Here is a 23901-nt window from a genome sequence, read left to right on the forward strand (position 1 = left end):
CATTTTAACATGTCCTTTGGAATTTTGAGAGACCGAAATATGTATTCCTAGATCTTTGTCACTCAAATTTGGCTCTAGAATATTCTACACTTATATTTTATTCCCTTTGAGATGAGCACTCTATTTGTCTGTCTGTCTGTCTCTGTCTGTCTCTGTCTCTCTCTCTCTCTCTCTCTCTCTCTCTCTCTCTCTCTCTCTCTCTGTGTGTGTGTGTGTGTGTGTGTGTGTGTGTGTGTACAGTAGATTTACAAACACGTTAGTTCTTGGCAGATCTCTGTTCCATCGTCTCAGGCCAGCTAGGCCCATCAGTAAAACACGAGTACCCCTCTTATGGAGCTCATTGGCCGGTAGAATGAGAAGCTGAAAAGATTTTGTAAGAGAGACTGATCATTTGTTATCTTCAGGAGGCAAACTGGAGGCACTTGGTCAGGAGGGCAGCTTAAGGAGATCTAGGGGAGTATTGCAGGGTAACAAGATATGGGCAGCTTTAGCAAACACTGCCCCTTACCTGTTCTAGAATCATTGAACAGACGTGTAACTGTCCTGGAGGGAGGGGGAGTTTAGCAGTGAGGTGGGAAGGAGGCAGAGCTCAGCAGTGAGGTGGGAAGGAGGTGGAGCTTAGCAGTGAGGTGGGAAGTAAGCAGGAAGGCTGAGAGTCAGCCAGCCTTGTTAGCTAGCAAACTTAGCCTGTAAGTTTGCTAGAATACATGGATTCTGGTAGAATGCATGTGTATTACAATGGGGCCATCTTAAGAACTTTTGCCATTGGTCTTCAGGAAGTGAGTGGAATGAGCCAGTCGTGGTTAGGAAAGGCTCTTCTGAGCTCCCTGCTGGGATTCACTTGTGGACAAGGGCTGGAGCCTAGGACTAAAATCTAGCCAAGAAGTAATGACCACCAGGACCCACCAGAGTGTGGCATCTGTTGTTTGGGCCTGAAAACTGCAAAGACGGAGTGGTATAGGCCAAGATGGGAGATGTGGCCAACAGCAGACTTAGCCCTGTCAACATAAAAGCGGTTCTCATCTCTAAGGGCAAGAGATAGTGTATCCCGGAGCCAAATATGAGTGACCCCTTGCCCAGAAACACATATTTAGTTACCCCAAATTCCACGTTCCAGTGAGGTCACAATTTTACAAACTTTTTATAGTAACAACAAGGAAAGTCAGTCATGGATCAAGGCACTTTTCAAATCCATTGGTGGATACATCGGGTAGGCGGGTTATAGGAAGATGGAGAGAACTCTGCCGTGAGCCTCAGTCAAGGTCTGACAACACACTTAGCTCTTTGATTGGAAAACTGTTTTTGATTTGTTTCTAAATTTATTCCAAAGGATGTTTTTAAAAATCTGACAGGATGTTAGGGAGCTAAAGATGGCCCAAGCCAAACTGTAATCGGGCTCTAGACTTAACCCCAGCCTCTCCACATCCCCGATGGTCTACTCAGGCAGCTGGTTCTTTCACAGTGTTGGACTGGACACAAGCTGGAAGGGAATGGGAGATGGCACAGCTGGCCGGGGTGAAGAAGGTGATAAGGCCATGACACAGACAGAGAAGGGGCGATAATTGATCCTCCAAGAACAGTTCATGAAAATCAAATACGGCCTTAAAACAGAGTGTGGGTCTGAGTATCCAGAAGCAATCCCTTTGTAAAACTTGTGACACAAATGCATATGAACAGTGTTAGTAGTTACGGTGGAGTGGTGGCGAATGAACCGAAGAACCACGTCAATGACGGTGGGGTGGCAGAATTCCTACAGCTGCAGGCTCAGCCTCCAAGAGCTTAGTTATGTTGAAAGAGAACATGAAGCGCCCCCAGCCACTAGGAGGACAGTGTGATGGCAATTATTCACCAAGAGGCCTCCCACCCGATCGCATCTCACCATATCCACAGTAGGAAATTTTCTCAAATCATCACACAGACTTCAGATACTGGGAAGAAAGCTCCCACTCAAAGGCTGTACATCCTAAGGCACCGCTTACGACATTATTTTCTGCCCATCTGAAATACATAATTGGTGCCGTGTAACAGATCAGCCTGTCAAGAGTGACCACTGTCCACACAGTTGAGCTTCTGGGGTCAGGAACTTATATTTAAATTGGTTCCCATCAGGAACTATGGGGCACAGCTTAGGCAAATCTAAACAGAAATGTCAGTCACTTGCTGCAGACACATGGCCTGGGTGTGTCCCTCGTTAAATAGACAGGAGAGCTGTGGGTAGCAGCCCTTGGGACAACTGTTTTCTCAAACAACACCCTGTGGTGGCTGGTCTTCTGTCAACTTGACACGAGTTAGAGTTAAGGATGGAACCTCAGTTGAAAGAACACCTCCGTGAGATCCAGCTGTAAGGCATTTTCTTAATTAGTGATTGGTAGGGAAGGATCCAACCCATTGTGAGTCACAATCTCTGGTCTGGTGGTCCTATGTTGTAGTGGGAGGCTGCTTGTTGGTTCCCAGTCACCTGGCTAGCTTAGACCTGAAATAATCACACAGAAACTGTATTAATTAAATGACTGCTTGGTCCATTAGCTTTAACTTCTTATTGGCTAACTCTTACATATTAATTTAACCCATTTCTATTGATCTGTGTATCACCATGTTGCTGTGGTTTATTGGCAAGATTCCAACCGGCAGCTCCATGGCTTCTTTCTGATTCCACCCTTCTTCCTCCTAGCATTCAGCTTAGTTTTTCCAACCTACTAAGTTGTGCCCTGCTATAAGTCCAAAGCAGTTTCTTTATTCATTAATGGTAATCACAGCATACAGAGGGAATCCCACATCACTATGTTCTATAAAAAAGCAGGTTGAGTAAGCCATGGGGAGCAAGCCAGTGAGCAGCACCCCTCCACAGCCTCTGCATCAGCTCCTGCCTCCAGGTACCTGCCCTGCTTGAGTTCCTGTCCTGGCTTCCTTCAGTGATGCACCACAATGTGGAAGTGTTAGCCCAATAAGCCCTCTCCTCCCAACTTGCTCTTTGGTCATGGTGTTTCATCACAGCAGCAGACACCCTAACTACGACACACACGCTTTCCAAGCTACCTTGCTGTCCCTACTTTTCCTTACTTCCATCTTCTGCTCCTTCTGAAATGGACCTTTGGTGAGGCATCTAGGGTTTCTCACACCTTTTGCAGGGACCCAGAGGAGCTCTGAGTCCCACGTTTTGAATCTGTGGGCCTGGCCTCCTGGGAAATTGCTGCATTTCCCACTGTCTGCTCAGGGGCACTCAGTTTGGAAATGTGGATGCATGCTGAAATAATAGCAATTCTTTGTTCATAGAAGTGTGTTTGTTTTTAATTTAGTATTTGTGTAAAGATTTTTTTTTTTTTGGAGGCAGCAACTACCAAGTTTGAAAAGCAATTGATGTTTTCATTGGTCAATTGAGGGAAAATATTTGTTCTATGGGTTTAACATCCTATAAGCAATGTTGGACAGCATTCTAAAAACGCCCCTTCCCCCATCCCCCAGTTGTAATAGAATAAAAGAAAAGCATGCGACAAGAGACATAGGAAAACCCCAGAAGTGCATGTTATTAGGATCTTAAGGCCAAATTAAGCCTGCTGGATTAGATAAAACTAAATATGGGAATAGTATCAATGTGAACAAACATTTCCTGTCCTGCCAGTCAGTTCCCAAATAACCACTCAGAGGCTTATATTACTTATAAACACTCAGCCAATAGCTCAGGCTTATTACTAACCAGCTCTTACGTTTAAAGTAACCCATTTCTATTAATTTACATTCTGCCATGTGACTCATGGCTTGTTATCTCATATTCTATATATTCTGTTTGCTTGGCTGCTGGCTGTTGTGACTGCCCTGACTCCACCCTTCTCTCTCAGCATTCTCCCTGTGTCAGGCTGTCTTGCTCAATCTCTTTCTGCCCTGCTATTGGCCAGTCAACTTTATTATTAGCAACCAGCACAACCTACAGCATACCAAGGCCACACCTAAATAAGGCCTGGTGATAAAACTCGTAGGGCCTTAGTCTGAGGTTTCAAAGACTTCCGTGTATCTAAAAGATTCAGAGTGTCACTTGAACTTTAAGTAGAAGAGGAAACCTAGCATAAAATCTCAAATCTTAATTAAGCAAATTTGGTAAAGTTGAACAAGAAGCAACTAGAAGGGGGGAAGATTTATGTGCATTTTTAGGCCCCCTTGCAAAGCTTCAGATTGTCTTTGGAGCAGAATGGAGAAAATTGTAGGGAATCTTGTTATCTGAGCAACCAGTTATGTGAACATTGAGCATGCCACTGCCACAGCCAGCGTGTCACCACACAGCCAGCATGACAAAAGTAACATGAAAGGAATGACCACAAATCTATTTAGAATGAAGCCAGTAATGTCTGCCTTTGTGCTCATGTCCAAGAGTCATTCCTACCCAAATATGAAGTAGCAAACGGGAAGAATTCGTTCTAGTCCTGTGAGCTTTCATTTCATTTTTACTTTACTTCCCTTATTAATGATTTGTGTGAGTATACTATGAACGGTTTTAAAGAGAGCTGAGGCACTTACATAATACAGACACCATGTTCTTTAGTTTAAAGTCCTATTTCTGGATCTTTCCTTATCAAATGATAACTCTTAATTTCTCCAAAAAAATGTGTTTGGCCAATTCTGGGTAAAATGCAGGCATGGAACTAAACTCCTTTCATCTGTCCAAGGCATGGCTTTTCCCAAAAGAGATGGAAAGCCATGTTTTTTAAGTGACAGCTTGAACAGAGCCTCCTTCATATTTTCCATTTCCTTCCCTCCTTCCCACAGTTCTCTTACAAGGCAGGCACATCTGAGGAGCATGCAAGCATTTGTGATGTTTGTCAGTCTCTGAGGAAATGTGTCTGTTGGGGCATTTCAGAGCATGGGGATTCTTTAGGCATAGCTTTTTATCCAGTATGAACAAGAACACATTCCTTCACTACTCTTCCCTTCCCAGGAGATCTTCCTTAGGCCCAAACTGGGAAGGTTTTACCAAATGGCTGGCATACTGTCAGAAAGATGAAGGCTTACGTGGAAGGGGGCTTATATCAGTTCATTTTCTGTGCTGTAATAAAACACCAGGACCAAAACACAACTCAGGGAAGAAAAGCTTTATTCTAGCTCACGGTTCAAGAGAGACAGGGTCCTTATGGTCCTAATAGGGAAGGTGTTGAGGGGGAGGACTGGAGGATGAGAAATAAAAAGGACAAAAAACAAAGTATTAGGCCGGGCGATGGTGGCACACGCCTTTAATCCCAGCACTTGGGAGGCAGAGACAGGTGGATCTCTGTGAGTTCGAGACCAGCCTGGTCTACAGAGCTACTTCCAGGACAGGCTCCAAAGCCACAGAGAAACCCTGTCTCGAAAAACAAAACAAAACAAAACAAAACAAAAAACAAAAAATGAGCCGGGCGGTGGTGGCACACGCCTTTAATCCCAGCACTCGGGAGGCAGAGGCAGGCGGATCTCTGTGAGTTCGAGGCCAGCCTGGTCTACAAGAGCTAGTTCCAGGACAGGAACCAAAAGCTACGGAGAAACCCTGTCTCGAAAATTAAAAAAAAAAAAAAAAATGAGACCAGGAGGTTTTACATAAGCTGATGGCTTATGTCAAGCAAGTTTCTTAAGAAGTATAGAATCAGCCGGCAGTGATAGTGCTTTCCCTGCCTTCTGGAGGCAGAGGCAGGTGGGTCTCTGAGTTCGAGGCCAGCTTGGTCTACAGAGTGAGTTCCAGGACAGGCAGGGCTACACAGAAAAACCCTGTCTTGGAGGGGGAAAAAAAGTATAGCATTTTATATACTTACATATTTGTAGGGGGAGAATGGGCCACGGTCAGCAGAAAACTAAATCAAATAATACTGGCAAAGAGAGCACAGGATATCCTAGGTACAGTTAGCTGCCTTAGGACTGATAAACCACAGCCCATCATGGGAGAAAGGTTCCCAGAACCTAAACCTCAAATCCTTCAAGGTCCTAGTCCCAGCCCCAGATTCCACCTTTTCAAGTCAGCCCCTAAACAAGGACACAAAGCTATATTCCTTATGTCCTTTTTTGGCCTCTGAGAAAGCCTTGGATCAGTCTAGCTCCCAACACATTTTCAAAACTGGATATTGAAACCCCATGTTCTCTAACTGATTAGAGAACAACGAGCTAAGGCCAGGTCAAACAGAATTTCTTGGCGTGCATTTTTGTGGCTTTAAAATGTCAACTCATGGGGATGCACAAGACAAGGTGGAGGTGAGCGTATTAGGGTGGCCCGTTCGGCTTTGGGGTAAGTGGAACAAGAGGATGTTCCTTGTGGGCTAGATGTCACCTGGATTGCATCCTTTGTCTTGATCTTGAACTAGAGGGAGGAGATGGGAAGGTGGACCTGCTTACCTCACCAGGTTAATTTTCCTTCCTGAAATCCTCTACTGTCTTCCTTCTCCATATCTAATAGCATTATTTTCTCAAAAGATTCATTTGCATTTCTCTTAAAACTGGTGCCTGAAATTGGTCCAAATCTTAGTTGTTATAATAGACGTGACTTTACCTTATTTCTTTCTCACCCATTTCATCATAGGCATAGTTTTCTGAGTTTGAGCAATTATTTGCCCTACAATAAAAGATTCTGTAAAGCGACTCCAAAGGAGAACAGCTTCTGTTCTAAGGCCAGCACACTTCCCCTTCCAGATGGCTTGCAGCAATCAGCCAGCTACCACCCGGCCACACCACCGCCTCTGCTCACAGGTGCACGGCCATGCATGCTGCCTGCTGCTGCCAGACAATCCCTGGCCCTCCAGCTGCCTTAGCTCTGGCAGAAGCACTTCCCTGGGGAGGATGGGGAGAAGAAACAATGGCTGCCTCCTTCCCTGTCTTTGTTGGATGTGTTGCTGAAGTGGGACATTGACCGCTCACATCTAAGCTGGTGATGAGAAGGAGGTGGCACCTCCGAGCTGCTATCTGAAGACTCACAGAGCTGGTGCTTCTATCTGGAGATGGGACTTGCTCATTGTTTCATTGAGTGTCTTTGGACTGAGCTTAACTGAGGGAGTTTGCACTAGACCCTTCCTGCCACTCACACATATCATGTGTTTTGCATCCCCCTGGGGAGTTTCAAAAGCCTTACACTCTGTACTCAAGTTGGTAGACTTAGACTTCAACTCATGTTTGCTGTGAATAGTTGAGATGATTTTTGTTACATTGTTCTAAGTAAATGCTTTTTCCTTTTCCGGGATGTCTTGTTTTGCTGTAGTAAATTGTTGAAATGTACAGACCATGGTTGAACATGTATCTACTCAAAGAAGACTCTACAATTATAAGCGGATATACATAATCAAAAGGATGAAAATAGCCATGTATAGAAGAATACACAGATACCCAAAACGAGACTGCTCTAAGGACATCCCATCCTCTCTTTGAGGTCCACAGAACCATGCAGGGGAAAGAGGACCTGCAGCTGCAGAGAAACAGTATCTGCTTCGCTTGCGCCTCTGAATCTCCTCTTAGGATGTCTGGCCGAGTTTATGTCTGGAAAAGATGCAGTGAGGACATATGAGCTTACAGCTGGTTCCTTCTCAGGCTCTTTGGAATATTAATTGTGGAATATTATTAGTTGAAGATGTGTTATATTTTTTATGCTGTGGAGCATTTGTTTAATGTTACAAAGATTCTTTTATGGAGCTGGAGAGATGGCTCAGCGGTTAAGAGCATTGCCTGCTCTTACAAAGGTCCTGAGTTCAATTCCCAGCAACCACATGGTGGCTCACAACCATCTGTAATGAGGTCTGATGCCCTCTTCTCGTCTGCAGGCATACACACAGACAGAACATTGTATACATAATAAATAAATAAATATTTTTAAAAAAAGATTCTTTTATGATGCATTTGTTTAACTCTGTGAAGCTGTATTACTTTGCCTGTCTAAAACACCTGATTGGTCTAATAAAGAGGTGAATGGCCAATAGCAAGGCAGGAGAGAGAATAGGCGGGGCTGGCAGGCAGAGAGAATAAATAGGAGAAAAAGAGAAGAGGGGAACAAGAAAAGGAGGAGAGGAGGAGGCAAGGGGTCAGTCACCCAGATATACAACCAGCCATGGAGTAAGAAGTAAAGAAAGTAACATAGAATAGAGAAAAGTAAAAGCCTAGAGGCAAAGATAGATGGGATAATTTCAGAAAAACTGGCTAGAAACAAAACAAGCTAAGGACAGGCATTCATAAGTAAGAATAAGACTCCATGTGATTTATTTGGGGACTGGGTGGCAGGTCCCCAAATAGTCAAAGAGTAAAATATAAACCAACATTAGTTTTCATTTTAGGAAAGCTCGGTAGGAGGGACAAGGGGTTGGATGTCTGGGATTAAAGGCTCCTCCACGTTTTCCAGGCTCCTCAGCTGGCCAACAGTTGGCTACACTGGAGGTGGGAGCCCTCGAAGGCATTTCTGGGTAGGTCTGTCTGGTGTGACAGAAGGGAGGGGGGCTATGGTCACAGTTGCACAAAACAGTGGCTCCCTGCAGGGAGAAAGGCCATGACAACCATCTAAGGTGTGTGGGTAGTGTCAGTGGATTCTGGCACTTCATCTGTTATTTGAAGTCATAGTTTTTATTTTAATTAGTTAATTAATTGAGTTTTTGAGACAGGGTTTCTCTGTAGCTTTGGAGCCTGTCCTGGAACTAGCTCTTGTAGTCCAGGCTGGCCTTAAACTCACAGAGACCCACCTATCTCTGCCTCCCAAGTGCTGGAATTAAAGATGTGCACCACCACTGCCCGGCTCTTTGTCTATTTTAATAATTTGAGTTTATTTGAATTTTTGTATGAGTGTTTTGACCGCATGTACATTGAAGAGCACATGTTTGATTGACAAGGTCAGAAGAGGATATCGAATTCCCTGCAACTGGAATTGCAGACAGTTGTGTGCTGCCATACAGGCGCTGGGAAATGAGCCAGGGTCCTTGGGAAGAGCAGCAGGGTTGGGGAGCTCTTAACCACTGAGCCATCTCTTTAGCCCCAGAAATCCTTTTAGAAACACCTTTTCAATGTGCATTCTGGAAGCAACTCTGAGGGAAGAGAAGGGGGATGTTGTGGTGAGGGAATTGCTTCCTAGCTGAGCCACTGGCGGCATCTATCATCAGGTGGGCTTTCTCACAGTGTCTGAAGGGCAGAAGAGGAAAGCATGGTTGAGGAGTGTCCTCCTGGGGGACCTGCAGCTTTCTCTGGTGATGCTGGCGGCTTAAAAACCAGTCTCTAGCATAAGTGGATGACCTGAGGTGAGTTTGTGCTCCCACTCAAAGGTTAATGCTTAGGGACTGGCCTTTTCTAACCTGGGGCTTCTCTTTGGCTGTGGGATCTTGGATCTGGCCACAGAGCAAGAAGTTACACCATCAGGCCAGGAGGCTAACATCCTAGCTAGAGGAGGGTTAGGTTCATCCTGGAAGATCCATGGCAACATTTAGAATCTCCTATGATGGGCGAGCAAGATAGCTCAGTGGATAACATGCTAGCCACTAAGCCCGAGGACCTGAATTAGATCCGGAACCCACGTGAAAGCCAGATGCAGTGACCTGCACTTGTAATCTCAGTAATCTTATAGGAATATGGGAAGCAGAGATGGGAGAATTGCCAGGAAGCTCACAGGCTTGCTGGCCTTGAGGGAGCAGCAAGGCAGAGACAAGAGGCCCAAACTCAGGTGGAGTTTGCTAGAAAGGGTGGAGAAGGTAGAGAGAGAGCTGCCTGCTTTCCTCTGGCCTCCACAGTTGCGCTGTGGTCCACACACACATTACACATATACACAATCAGTCACATGCACAGACACATACATAAACAAATCCGTGACATTTGAATTTATGCGGCAGAAGTTCATGTTCCTTCTACAGCCTTCAAGTCTATTGAAGCTATTGGGTTAGACTGTGGCTCTCTGGCTTCAAGTCCAGTCCGCCATAGGCACCTCTACTCCTTCAGTGTGCCTCCTTGTGTGTTCTTCATCAGCTTGGCGTCCCACACTTGCCTGGAGTCCTTTTCCCTCAGCTCTTCTCTTGGTTAAGTTCTCATCCATTGAGGCCAATAGTCATCTCTCCAGAAGTGGAGGACCCAGTTAGTCCCTGAACAGGAAATGAGAAAGTTTAACGTAGGAAAGCCACAGACTTGAGTGGGAGATGCAGGAGCTTTGAATGACAGCAGAGGCTCTACCACGTTTGTGAATGCAAAGGCAGGATGTGGCAATTGTATTCATTTTCCTCAAGTCACTTCCCTGCAATAAAAACACTGGTAGCGTTCAATTTGTTTTAAACACAGAATCTCCTAGGGGCCTGGTGTGAGGATGAAACGTGAGTCCTGTCACAGAACTCAACACGGGAGGTTTTTATCCCCATCAGTAGGGTGAGTAGTGACACTGGTGAGGTCTCTTCATGTATGTTATTTTCTCCAAGGAAAATGCCAACATACCTACTAAAGGAAGGGCAACTTTCACATGTCAGAACATCATACAATTAAACAGGAATAACGTGGGGGCATATTTTTCTTTGCTATGTCAGTAATAATATTTTAGCGTCCTGGTAAACCAAAAATTCTAAGACTCATGGGAAAAAAAGGGATATAAGCTATTCATGAATTTATAAGAAATATAGACCACTACAAACATGAAAAAAAAAGTAAAATTTGAACTGGGAGATCATTCTTCTACCAGATTAATGGCAACTCTGCTTCTCCAACAAGGTGAGTTTGCTTCATTCCCAGAACTGGGAACAAAATGCCTAGATTTATAATTAAAATGTTGGAACAGGAGGAATCCTCTGTGTAGATGTTGGGTGCCACCTGATTTAGAAAATATTTCCAGGACTGGAGAGGAATCTCCAATGGTAAAGTGCTCTGGACAAAGGCATGGGGACCTGATTTCCATCTCCAGAATTATAAAAAGGCAGATGGGGTCCACGGTGATGGCTGGAGAGCCAGCTCAGCAGTTCAGAGCACCGGCTATTCGATTCCCTGCACTCCCAGAGTGGCTCACAGCCGTCTGCATCTCTAGTGCTAGGTGATTTGTTTCCCTCTTCTGTCTTCCACAGGCACCTGGCAAACATGTGGTACACAGGCAGACATATGTGCGTGCAAAGCACCCATGCACACAGGATAGTTTTTTTTAAAAGCAGAGGTCAACACCTCTAAGTATGCTGGAAGGCAGAGAGAGGAGGGCTTGCTGCCAGCCACCCTCTCTCAGTGGTCAGCTCCAGGCCAATGAGAGTCCTTGTCTCAAGATCCAAGTGGAGTTTGCTGGGGGAGGAAGAGGACATGCACACATGAATGCTTGCACACACACATGCACAGGTGTGTGAGGTGAAAATAGGAAGGGGCTTTGTTGGGAAGAGGTTCAGAAAAGGGGTAAGAGAAGATAATGGGGAATATGATCAAAATACATTTTTCATACACATATAAGAAAGCGTGAAAGAATAGGGGGAAAAAGAGCCATAACAAACAAAAACAAGGCAAGAAGATTTGAAGAGAAAACCCAACATCCACCTCTGGCCTCCACAGGCATGTGCTCTGTCCTACAGCATACCAATGTGCACACACCTACTCACACACACACACACATACACACACACACACAAATATAAAATAACATCAATGTGCATTCTTCCCACATTTTACTTTACTAAAATTTAACCTGATAGAAGCTTCAATGTTAGCTCTTGCAATCTTGCTGTATGTTTGGTTTTTTTTTTTTTGTATGTTTGGTTTTTTATAACGTGTAACAGCCTAACAAGGGCTCAACATACTTGAGTGTTATAATGTGGCAACTCCACTTTATCTCATGAAACCAGGAGGCCCTATCACCTGCAAGAGGGGCTAAATTGTATTAGCAGGCTTCTTGCTTTTTCTCATTTGAGTTGATAGCAAAATATCTGTAAGCAGACATAATTTTCGTAGAATCTATGAAGATGAAGTCCACAACCATCTTCTATCCATACCTGGTTCTCAGACTCAGGAGAGAGTTACGGTGTAATGCTAGAGCTGGTAACTTATGACAAAGTAGTTACAAGAGCTCTGGTCCCATCCTGCTCCCCCAGTCCATGCACATTTGATCTGAGTCTATGTATCTCAACACACCCCAGACACAGGGAAATCTGGAGAGTTCTACTCGATATCAAATCTGGCCCAGGAACACACGATTCCTTTCTTACATTTGGAACATTAATTTATTCATAGGTAATACTTTATTATTTCATTTTGGCACTGCCTCAGTGTGAATGAATGGCCCATGTCCATATAAAATGTCCAGCATCTCGTCTGACTTGGGTGATTCTGAGCAAGGGGTTATGGGCAGATGTTGTAATGATGGTGTCTGGGAACATCTACACGAAGTTTGGGGAAAGCAAGAGTTGGCCTTTTGTCTCTCGCATCCTTGGTGCTTAGCTCAGGCTCAATCAGGATAATAAGGCTGTTCTATCAGAAATCTGTGCTAATTAGCCACAGTTTCTCAGCATCCTTGGACTGCTTTTGAACACTAATTACTGGGAACCAGAGAGTGTAAGAAAATACACACCCTGTGGACGCCTAGTTAATGCGCACCCCTCTATCAGGTGAGGATCGGACAGGCCATTTAATTTCCCCAAAGAGAATCCTTTGGCTTTTCCCCTCCTCATCTTTTAAGTTTTTTCTTTCTTAACAGCTTTGTTAATTTAGGTTAAGTGGTTCGGTTGCCATGGAAACCAGTATTCCTCTCAGGCTGATTGTGTCAAAGGCATCATTAATCTGTTTTCTCAACTGCCTCTTCCTCATCCTTCTAATTGCAGTGCCCCCGCGTCCCCCTCCCATTGGATGACATCATTTTGGACATTTTTAGGACACCATATGTGAGATTCAGCACAATTTATATTCTATTCAAATTCCATACCCCTACATTAATTGTCATATTCCCACTGCAAAGAAGGGCCACAGCTCCCCAGGTGGGCACCGCGGTCTCCACGGGTGAGGGGGAGGCTCATGTTTTCTTTGCCTCAGGTGCAACTGAGTGGCCCAGATACAGGAGGCTTTTGAAGCCTTGCCACTCCCAACTTCTCACCTCTTTAGTTTTCTGTTTCCAAAACAGATTCTAAATAATTAATCGTGATGTTTTTCTGGGAGCCATGATCTTTCAAAGAGTAATGAACCTATCCTATCGGGATTATGCAGGGGAAGGGTAGCTCGGTGAGCAGGCTGACCACTGTCTGACTAAGATGACCTTGGTCCAGGGGAGGGCATATGGGGCTCATTAACGTCCTTGGTCCTCTCAGTAGGCCTGCAGGGACAGAAACTGTGTCATTTGGCTCTGGTGTCCAGTTTTACACAAATCTTCCTATCTGTACTGATCCATAGAAAATTCTCAACCGATTTGTTCCATTTCAGTGAGTGCATATCTTCCATACACACCTACATCCTTGGGCAAGGTTGCTAGCTAGATTCTCTGTCCATCAGCAGAACGGGTAAACAAACGCCATAGCAGGGCCTATGCTATTGTGATTACATAGGGGAAAAAAGCTTCCTGAGCCTTGTCCTTAAGGAATTTAGACAGTTGTTGGCCATACCAACTTCCTTTCAGGGTAGCCAAATCTCATCTTTTCCATATCTGGTATAACTGTTTTTATGGATGTTGATAAAAAGGATTGAAAAATAATTGAAAACTGATTCAACCACCTAACATTTTGCATACAAATCATGTTAGTAGAATGAAAATTTCATCTCGTGGCAGTACATATAACAATTGTGTTCTTACATTTTTTTGTGTGGTACTACTCTGAAGATATACATCCTGGTTTCTATTCCTGAGACAAAATGCATTATCACTTCCTTTTCATACCTTTGTTATTTTATAAAGTTTGAAGTTACATTTGCTTGTTTATTGTGTAAGCATGCGGGGGGAGGTGGCAGGCACATACAATGACCCCTGTATGGAGGTCAGAGGACAACCCGAGGACCTGGCTCCCTCCTACTCTGTGTGCCCAAGGAACCTACCTCAGCTTGTCAAGCTTAGTGGCGAGTTGCCATCTCGCCAGCCCTCAGCCACTTATTACAGCCCATATTTCATTTAATTATAGTTAATTTGAAAGTATGTCTTTTCAAACATGAGCTATTTAAATCCCATCTCTTATCCTTCTGCCCGGTGGAGTGTCTGACACTTCACATTTAGTCAGAGTGTTTGTTGGATAAGTGAATGTTGACTTAGGACCAAAACAATATTGATTTTGCAGCTAAGTCAGTTCACAATAGTTAAGGACACCTATTGGTCTTAACTGTCAACCATGGTGACGATAGACCAATGTTGATAAGACTCAACACATGGGTTTCTTAAGAAGAATTTCCATTTTAGATCAAAATAATAAAGTAGTTCATAAAAAAAACCATGGAAATCAGGGTTGTGGCTATGATTTATGCATCTTCAAATGTAAGTTGGATAGATTTAGTGACACCAGGTTGGATATGAGGCAGGAGAGAGGGCCGACGATGACTCTTGGCTTGCTGGAGCTGACTTCTGGGAGGAGGTCAGCAGCTTGGGGCTTCCTAGGTTTGGCAGTGTGAGTTGGGGAGGTAGAAGAGCTGATCTGAACTTTAACCCAGCATCAGTGAAGAACTTTTCCGAGTAGAACACAAAGATGGCCGTGGTCCTTTTATCAGAAGGCCCAGTCTTTGATGCAGAGTGTCCAGTGTCTTCTGGTCTAAGCAAGAAGCCTCCTCTGGCAAGGCTGGTAAGCGCTGCAGATTAATAAGGAAAAAAGGATGCACGAGTGCTTATGAATTTATAGCAAATGAAAGCAAAATTCAGATTTGTGGGAAAAGCTAAATATTTTAATTAGAAGGAATCAGGGCTGTTTTGTGTAGCTCGGAAATCGCTCATTTCCTCTGTGACTTCTGCTGTGTGTGTGCTGCTGGAGATTGGATGTAGGATCTCCCATGTGTAAAGTACGTGTTCCCAAGTTCTCTTTCTCCTTTGTATTTTGAGGTTGCTCAGGCTGGCCTTGAACTTGTGACCCTCCTACCTCAGCCTCTCAAGTACCTGGGATTATAGATCTAAGCCACTAGATCTGACTTTTAATTTTTAAAAGTTATTTTACTAAACATTTTTAAAGATTTCTTTATTTTACTTGTATGAGTGTGATGTGGGATTCCCCTCTTAGGCTGTGAATACCATCGGTTAATAAAGAAGCTGTCTTGGGCCTGTGATAGGGTAGAGCAGAGCTGGGGGGAAAGGCGGGACTAAACTAAATGCTGGGAGAAAGAAGGCGGAGTCAGAGGAGAGGCCAAGGAATCGCTGTCAGAGACAGACATACTGCAACCTTGTTGGTAGGCCACAAGCCTCATGGTAAAATATAAAATACTAGAAATGGGTTAATTCTAGATGTAAGACCTAGCTAGCAATATGCTTAAGTGATTGGCCAAGCAGTGATTCAAATAATACAGTTTCTGTGTGATTATTTTGGGAGTTTGGGCAGCTGGGAAACAAACAAGTGACCCTCTATAACATGAGTGTTTCACTAATATGTATGTCTGTGTACCATGTGCCTGCCTGGTGCCGTGGAGGTCAGAAGCATCAGATACTCTGCAGCTAGAATGGTTATGAACTGCCAAGTAGGTGCTGGGGATGAAAGCCAGGTCTTCTGCAGGAACTAGTGCTCGTAACCATTGAGCCAGCTCTCCACCCTCTGGATCTCCCTTTAGACAAACAAAAACAAAAAAAACTAGCAAAGCATAGTTAAGCTCAAAGAAAGATAGAACCGAGGTAGCCTACTGATCAAGTCACATTCTTCATTGATTTCCCTGCCTCTCTTTCATGCCTTCTGACCTCTTGTTTTTTACATTCTTTTCTCTCCTGAGCAATCTATCTCCATTGTTCCCATTTTTTTAAAAAATTTAACTGTGTACTAAGCCTATGTTGACTACTATGGTGACTAATCTTGACTGTCGACTTGATTTTGCCAAGTGCTCCTGGGCATTCTTCTGCGGGACTTTCTTGGTCAGATAGGTCATTTACAGTAGGATCACCCCAAACATGGGTAGTGTGTTTTGGAGGTGGGGGCAGTCCAGATTGAAGGACACACAGGATGGAAACTTGGCTTTGTGCCTGCTGCCTTCACTCTCAGTGGCAAGCCCACCTGGTCCATTGCTGTGGTCCTGCTCTGACATTAGAACCCACATCTGGGTTCTAACACCGACCAAAGGACCAGTGGCTCTCCCAGAATCCTCCGGGCCTTCCAGGCCAGATTGGGATAGCTAAGACCTCAGGCTGTGTGGGCTGAACAGCTATTGAATCCCCAGTTTGAGATAGCCATTGTCAGATTACCCAGACTACACCCTGTAAGACAAGCTCCTTTTTAATATATATTTTCATTCTCTCCTTCTGTTCCTCTAGAGCACTGGTTCTCAACATGTGAGTTGTGATCCCTTTGGGGTCGCATATCAGATATCCTGCACATTTACATTACAATGTGCGACAACAGCAAAATGGCAGCCATGAAGTAGTAACAGAATAATTTTATGGTTGGGGGGTCACCATGACACAAGGAACTACATTAAAGGGTCACAGCCTTAGGAAGGTTGACAGCCACTGGGCTAGAAACCCTGCCTAATGCCACCATTCCTCTCCTTCACGACTGCTCCCATCGTTAACCCTCTACAGTGATGGCGCTGTACCAATGTAGTGCCAATGGTGGCACTACATTGATTGTCCCCGTGCCGGAACTGTCAGTCAGGGATTATTACCCACGCTATTTTCAAATTCATGGTGTTGAAGTATCGGACCGTAGGGCTTGATGCAAATCTACAGGGTGCGTAGATGAGAAGCCACCAGAGAGCAGATGACAGTAAACACTGCTGGGAGCATTCTGAGAAAAGGCAAGAAATCTGGTTTCAAACTTGTCACTGTAGGCAAGGAATGCTCCTGACAGAGAGGCCAGAAATACCTTCTGAGGTTTTGAGAATTACAGGCAAAGAAGTTGAAAGGATCATTGCAGGATGGGAAGATAGGTAGGGAGATAAGAGTAAGAAGAAGAAAACAGGAAGGTAACACAGAGAGCATGGTGAGAAGGACTATGAAGCCCCAGGTCGTCAGCGCTGCACCTCCACCTAAGCCCAGGAACCCTTAACTGGGCTGCAGTTAAGCCATACGAAGGTAAGAGCCCTGTAGGACCCGCTTACCAATGGGCCAAAGGGAGCCTTTCTCCTGGGCGCTTGGTCTTCTAGCTTAGCATCCTCAGCAAGAGGAAGGATGCTAAGCCCAAGGCAAGTCTTGGCCACTGCCCCGCTGTACTCTCTTGTCCCTTGTTGCTAGGAGTCCGTGCTCTGCACCTACTAAAATGAGTCCACCCTGACAAAACCAAGAGCACACAAATGCTGGCTGGTGGCAAAGAAAGGTGTCTATTTGGCTTGGAATCGCAGACTCACAGATGTTCGGGGTCCATGTGTGTTCATAGATCAGGAGGCCTTGGAAGCGAGTTGTTCTGGTGACGGTGGGTGTCTCGGCAACCCTTCCTTTCTTTCTGTGGGTCTGAAGCCCACCAAGCCCACCTAGTCACTAAGGCCTCCTGTCATCATGGACAATCTCAGTGACTCTTTAGACCCTGTCAAGTCTGGGTAAATGTTTGCCCAGGCACTGTCAGAAGCAAGTTCTGAATGTAGAACCCTATCTGCAAGGGTGGTACCCGACAGCTTCTAAGTTCTAGTACATCTGCTCCCTCAGGCAGGAGGTAACGCCTGAACTGAACACAATAAATACTGAGGGAGAACATAACAGTGACCCATGAGTTCTGGAAAGGCAGCCTAGAAATGTTAAGATTTAACCTCCTCTGCTGCGGTGCTTAATCTGCCCAGTGTACCACAATTTTCCTTCCCTTCCCTTCCTTTCCCTTCCCTTCCCTTCCCTTCCCTTCCCTTCCCTTCCCTTCCCTTCCCCTCATCACCCCCATTCCACCCCAGACAAGATCTCATTATCTCTCCCTGGCTGTCCTGGAACTCACTTTGAAGACCAGGCTGGCCTTGAACTCACAGAACTTCATCTGCCTCTGCCTCCTAAGTGCTGGGGTTAAAGGCATGTGCCACACCACAGCTTTTCTTAGTCAAGGATTTGACACCACAATTTTAAAAGAAGTTAGTAGACAAGTAGAATACTGTGTGGAGTACACCTTTTCTGTGATAGCTTTTACATTATTAAGATTTCATGCTGAGTTGACAACAAATTTGGAAGACTTTCCTTCTCTTGGAGACTTTTCACTGCTTAAAATTGTGTAGTAGGAACTGCGGGTAGCGTTCCTGCTGCCCAGCTCCCGTCCGCCTGGCTAGCTTATGCCCTGAAATAACAACACGGAAACTGTATTCTTTTAAACACTGCCTGGCCCATTATATCTAGCCTCTTCTTGGCTAACTTTCACACCTCGACTAACCCATTTCTAATAATCTGTGTAGCGCCAGGAGGCAGTAGCTTACCAGGAAGATTCTAGCCTACGTCCATCTTGGGTCGGAGCTTCATCATGTCTGCCCTGAAGAGGAGAGGCATGGCATCTGCCTCACTTCCTCTTCCTCCCAGTATTCTGTTCTGTTTACTCCAACCACCTATGTTCTAACCTATCAGGCCAAGCAGTTTCTTTATTAACCAATGACCTTCCTCCATCAAAGTTGCTACCGTTTTATGTTGTGAGCTTACTATTTTTCATGAGCCCAGTATTGACTCACGGATATGAGAACCAATATGACAATATTTGTTCAAAAGGCAATTGAGAGTCAAACCTTATAGACCTATGCTATTTAATTCATCCTCTCAGCTCTGTTAGTCAGTCAAAAGTTACCTGTGCTATCTCAGCACTGTGTGCAACTAAGCCTTAAGTAAGGGTAGACATGATTAGCTCTATGTTAAAAGCTTGTAATTGAAGAGAACACTGCATAGGATTTAGGTCCTTTGAACTTCTTTTCCTTTTGAATGTCTCAAAACACCAAAATAAACAAAAAACCAAACCTATCACAAACCTTAAGTAGGTGGCTTCTAATTTGCAGCAAAGGTTTACTTTTGGGGAGCTATGTGGTACTCTACAGCTATAAGAAGCACCCCATTTACACCTTTGTCTTCTCTAGGCTTAATTCACCTGCTTTTTTGTGGCAATCATTCTGACTGCCCATATCTTAGGCATCACGAAATATGGTGACTTAGCTATGAGGTTAACTTCAGCTTCCACAAGTCATTAAAAGTAATTCACTCCCCTGGCTTCTCTCACAGTTGTACCCTCACGTCTCAGACACAGTGGAGTGTCGGGGCTAGAGCCGGCAAATGAAGGTCTCAAGAGCGAACCCTGGACCAAAGGCCCCTGTGCCTCTCTACTGTGATAATTAACCACATGTACCTGGCAGCTGTGGCTGGGAACTTCCAGTCTTTCTAGAAGCCAGCAGCGTTTTTGGAATCCACATAGGCAACCACTATTTCCTTATTATCCAGATGCCCTATGTCAAGGAAGACTGACTTGTGCTTGCTGAATCCATCTACTTGTGTTTCACCTCGGGAGAGATGAGTAGCTCCCTAGAAATAATCCTTTGGAGATGAAACTTTGGTAGACATCAACAACTTCTTCGTAGACAGACCTATGATTCAAAAAAAAGCATATTCCTTTCTGGGACAAAAGCTGATTTTTAATATTTGTGAAAGTTGAGTTCACAGACAGGATAAATAATGTCTAGGTAGAACTAAAGAAAAATCCTTTTGAAAAAGCCCTTGTTGATTCATGGGGCATATACAAATAATTCCTGGAATGGGGACAGTGTGGTGGATTATGGGATTTATCTTGTGTGTTTGCCATGAGGATGAAATAGGGGATGGGAATTATTGTGCCCAGACGCAGAGGGAAATTAAATACGCTCTGAGGATGAAAAGAAATGTTTTAAAAGTACCCTGCCTGACATTTCAGGTAATAAAGCACCGGGGCCAGATGGATACACAGCTGTATTGCACAGAACTTAGGGTTATAAATTCCTTCTGACTTTAGAGGGGTTTATAAACAGGCCCCAGGAACTGCAGCAACGCCCCTGCTTCCAATTGCATTGGCAAGGAAAGGAAATGTGTAGGCTGTACACTCGGTTCCTTTGAATTCTAACCAAAAGCTGTGGCTGTTAGATTTATAAACTACTAAGCAGTATTTACCTTTCCAAGTGTGTTTATTTAATAGAGGTTTCCCATAGGATATTTATCACCTTATTAATAAATTCCAAGAGAGTGAAGTGTCTGGGAAGGGGAAATTGGGACAGGTTTTAAAGGTTGGCACAACTAGGAAGTAAAGGTCAAAGTTTATTGATGAAGGAATGAGGAAGAGAGACAGGGATAAGAAGCATAAGAGACGTGGCTGAGAGCTATAGGAAAGAATGCCGCAGAGCAGCCTGGGAGAGGAAACACAGCAACCCTAACACCTGACCAAGCAATATTCAGACAAGCAAAATCTTCACGCATAGACTAAATAATAGAAACTGGCCAGGCAGTGGTGGCGCACACCTTTAATCCCAGCACTTTGGAGGCAGAGGTAGGCGGATCTCTGAGTTCAAGGCCAGCCTGGTTTACAGATCGAGTTCCAGGGCAGCCAGAACTACACAGAGAAACCAAAACCAAACCAAAATAATAGACATGAAGGAAGAAAAAGCACACCCCTGGAGTGCCTTGCGGGCAAAGCGCCGCAGGTGAAAGCTGATGCTCTCAGATTCCCCTGTCTCTAGCAGGCGCTGTGCTGGGTAGAGGAAAGTGGGAGGCGGCAGAGGCAGCTTCCACGGTCTAGGAAGTTCTGTGGGAGAAGGGAGATTGAAAGTCCTTTCCTGGCAGTTTCTTTGGAGTTCTGTGCTCCAGTGTGCCCTCTTAGTGCTGTGCTGCAGGTCTGGGCCTGTGTGTGTGAGGAGCTTGCTTCCCTTGGAGGTTGCCTAGCCCCATTCCCCAGTTTAATTGGTGCTGATTGGGGAGTGTTTGCAGCTGGGCCTCAAAAGCTCTTCCTGCATCTGTCGAGATAATCATGCACTTTGTGTCTATTTATGGGATGTATTACATTTATTGATTTGCCTATATTGAACCATCATTGACTCTCTGAAATGAAGTCAACTTGATCGTGAGGAATGATATTTTTGATGTGTTCCTGAACTTAGTTTACAAGTATTTTATTGAGAATTTTTACATCTATGTTTCAGAGAGTTATCTATAATTTTCTGTTTATTTGTGTGTGTTTGTCTATTAAATTGCTTATTTTACTTTTAATTAATTGTGTGTGTGCCCGCATGCATGTGTGCGTGCATGCATGTGTGTACATGTATACTTACAGGCATGCTGGTGCCCTCAGGGTCCAGAGCCATTGGATCCCCTGGAGCTGGAGTTACAGACAGTTGGGGAAGGGAGTCCCCCATGTTGAGGAGAGTTTGGGGAGAGTTGTCAGGCCATGATAGACTGCAACTTCTGACCAGCAAGGCCTCCTACAATTCCTTATTTGCCTAATCACGAACAAGAGTCTAAAGACTCTGGCTCCAACCATACTTCACCTTATTCAATACTACACGGTTCCTATTCTGAGTTCATTCTTTATAGTGGAGAGTTATTCTGCCAGCCAGGTTTCAATCAATAGTCCTAACATTGCTTGAGTTTCATAGGGTGGGGGTGGGGTGGGGGCCGAGCTGCTGATTGTATAAGGGCCTTTTAAAAATGTATAATGTTTTATGAATTCTTTGAGAGTTTTATACAGTGTCTTTTGATCATGTTCACCTGTTAACACCTCCCAGGTCCACCTCAGGCCTTCTCATTCCTTCCCACTTTGTGCTGTCTCCAAACCCATGCCGGATCATCTACTGGAGTGTGGTCATCTACCCGAGGCCACGCTTTGAAAAAAACTAACCTTCCCTTCCCTGGAAGCCAGCAACTGTCAATAGCTCCTCATTTAGGGGCTCTCCACGTCATGTTAGAACATTGACTAGGCTGATCTTGTGCAGCTCTTGTGCAGGTAACCAAGGTTGCTCTGAGTTCATGGGAACAGGGGTCCTGTCACGTCCAGAGGACGCGGTTTCACCTTGGTCCTTTGTGAGGCTGAGACAGGAACAACATACCTTACAGGTTAAGGCTTCTGTGTGCAGTTAAGAGTTTATAATACGTTCCCGTTTGTCCTGTGTTAAGTCCTTGCAAGTTAAGTTTCTACTTTTAAGTAAGAATGCGTTCCTGTTTCTTAGATCTGATGTAAACTGCAAGATGCGTTTCTCAACCTACACTAAACTTGCAGCCTCGTTCACCTGATGTATATCCAGCTGTGGAATATTATTTTAGATATGTTATACTTGTTTATGCCATGGAACATTTGTTTAATGATGCAAAAAGGTGTTGCATTCTTTTATGTTGCATGTGTTTACTTCCATGAAGCTGTGTTACTTTGCCTGTCTAAAACACCTGATTGGTCTAATAAAGAGGTGAACGGCCAATAGCTAGGCAGGAGAGAGAAATAGGTGGGGCTGGCAGGCAGAGAGAATAAATAGAAGGAGAAAAAGATAAAACTGAGATAAGAAAAGGAGAAGGAGAGGAGTAAGCTGGGAGCCAGCCACACAGCCAGACATGGAATAAGAAGGAAAGAAAAGATAGACAGAAATAGAGAAAGGTAAGGGCCCAGCAGCCAAAAGTAGATGGGATAATTTAAGTTAAAAAAAAGCTGGCTAGAAACAAGACAAGCTAAGTCTGGGCATTCATAAGAAAGAATAAGTCTCTGTGTGATTATTTGTGTGCTGGGTAGCAGGCTCCCCCAAAGAGTAAAGAGTAAACAAACAAGAAACCCAAACCCCAAAAACCAACCAGAATACTGCAGGAGAACTGTTCCTGATGAGGTCCGAGAGCTGCACTAATCGACCACTCCACAGACTTGAATTTGAGGACAGTGTAGGAAAAGCAGGTATGTTTACCCCCAGGCTTCAGCAGACTCTTAAAAAGGCTGTCCTTCTGTTGCTTTGTCCTTTTTAAGATTGTGCCAAGAAGAGCTTTTCCTGGCTCTCCGCCTCCTCCGCCACAACACATATAGCTTTTATCTCATTTCCTTGTTTTCTCCTTAAAATGTCTGTGACTGAGAACGCAGAGCTGATTTCCTGAGGCTCTCTGTCTCGAGTGTGGCTCTACTCTCACCGAGAGGAGAGAGCTACCTGTCATGGTTAACTCCTCTTTAATGGATTCTGAATTTACTCTCCCTCTTCTGCTTTGTAAAGTTCATGTTGCAGAAGATTTTATGTCAAGCTAAAGATCTCCATCACTTTTCTAATAGCCGCTGTCAAAACGTCTGTGGTTAGTCAGCTCTCCCTCTTTCCTTCTCTTGAACTTCTATTCACTGTCCTACGGGTTAGCTTATTGCTCCACGAAAGTACTTGCTTCCTCTGAATTGCTTACTGATAAAGTCTCCGCTGTGTCCCACAGTGCCCTTGGTTGAACACTCCCACAGTGCACCCCAAATAGAATCATCCTTTGGAGAGAGACCCTGAGGCTTCTCTTCTCAGCTCTTAGCTCAGCCCTTTGGAGAAAAGCACCATCCACCCTACTGATTCTGATTCAGAACTTAGGGCAGGGACATGGCCCTATTTTCCTATAGTGACAGTTTTGCCAGGAGACCAGGGTTCTGAGTAGGAAGGCAGTCTGTGTTCTTCTCAGCTCACCTCTCTTGGCATGGCTTCTATCGAGGTTTTGATGTGAAATGTCCCTCACAGGCTCATGCATTTAAATACTTAGACCTTAGCTTTTGGAAGGTTCTGGAAACCTGGGGACATGTCTAGTTGTAGATGTTAGCCGTAGGACACTAGAAGCAGGCCTTCGGGTGCCCAGTCTCACTTCCGATCTTTCTTTCTGCCTCTTGATTCGCCATGCACCCACCACCACGAAAACAATTGTATCAGTGGTCATTAAGTTACTCATTCTGGTGCCCTATATCTCTTGAAGACACAGGCTTAAATATTTCCTTCCTAATTTGC

Source organism: Microtus oregoni, unplaced genomic scaffold (assembly GCF_018167655.1).
Source record: "Microtus oregoni isolate MIOR12 unplaced genomic scaffold, Mior012 000005F_ref0000423, whole genome shotgun sequence".
Lineage (NCBI taxonomy): Eukaryota > Metazoa > Chordata > Mammalia > Rodentia > Cricetidae > Microtus > Microtus oregoni.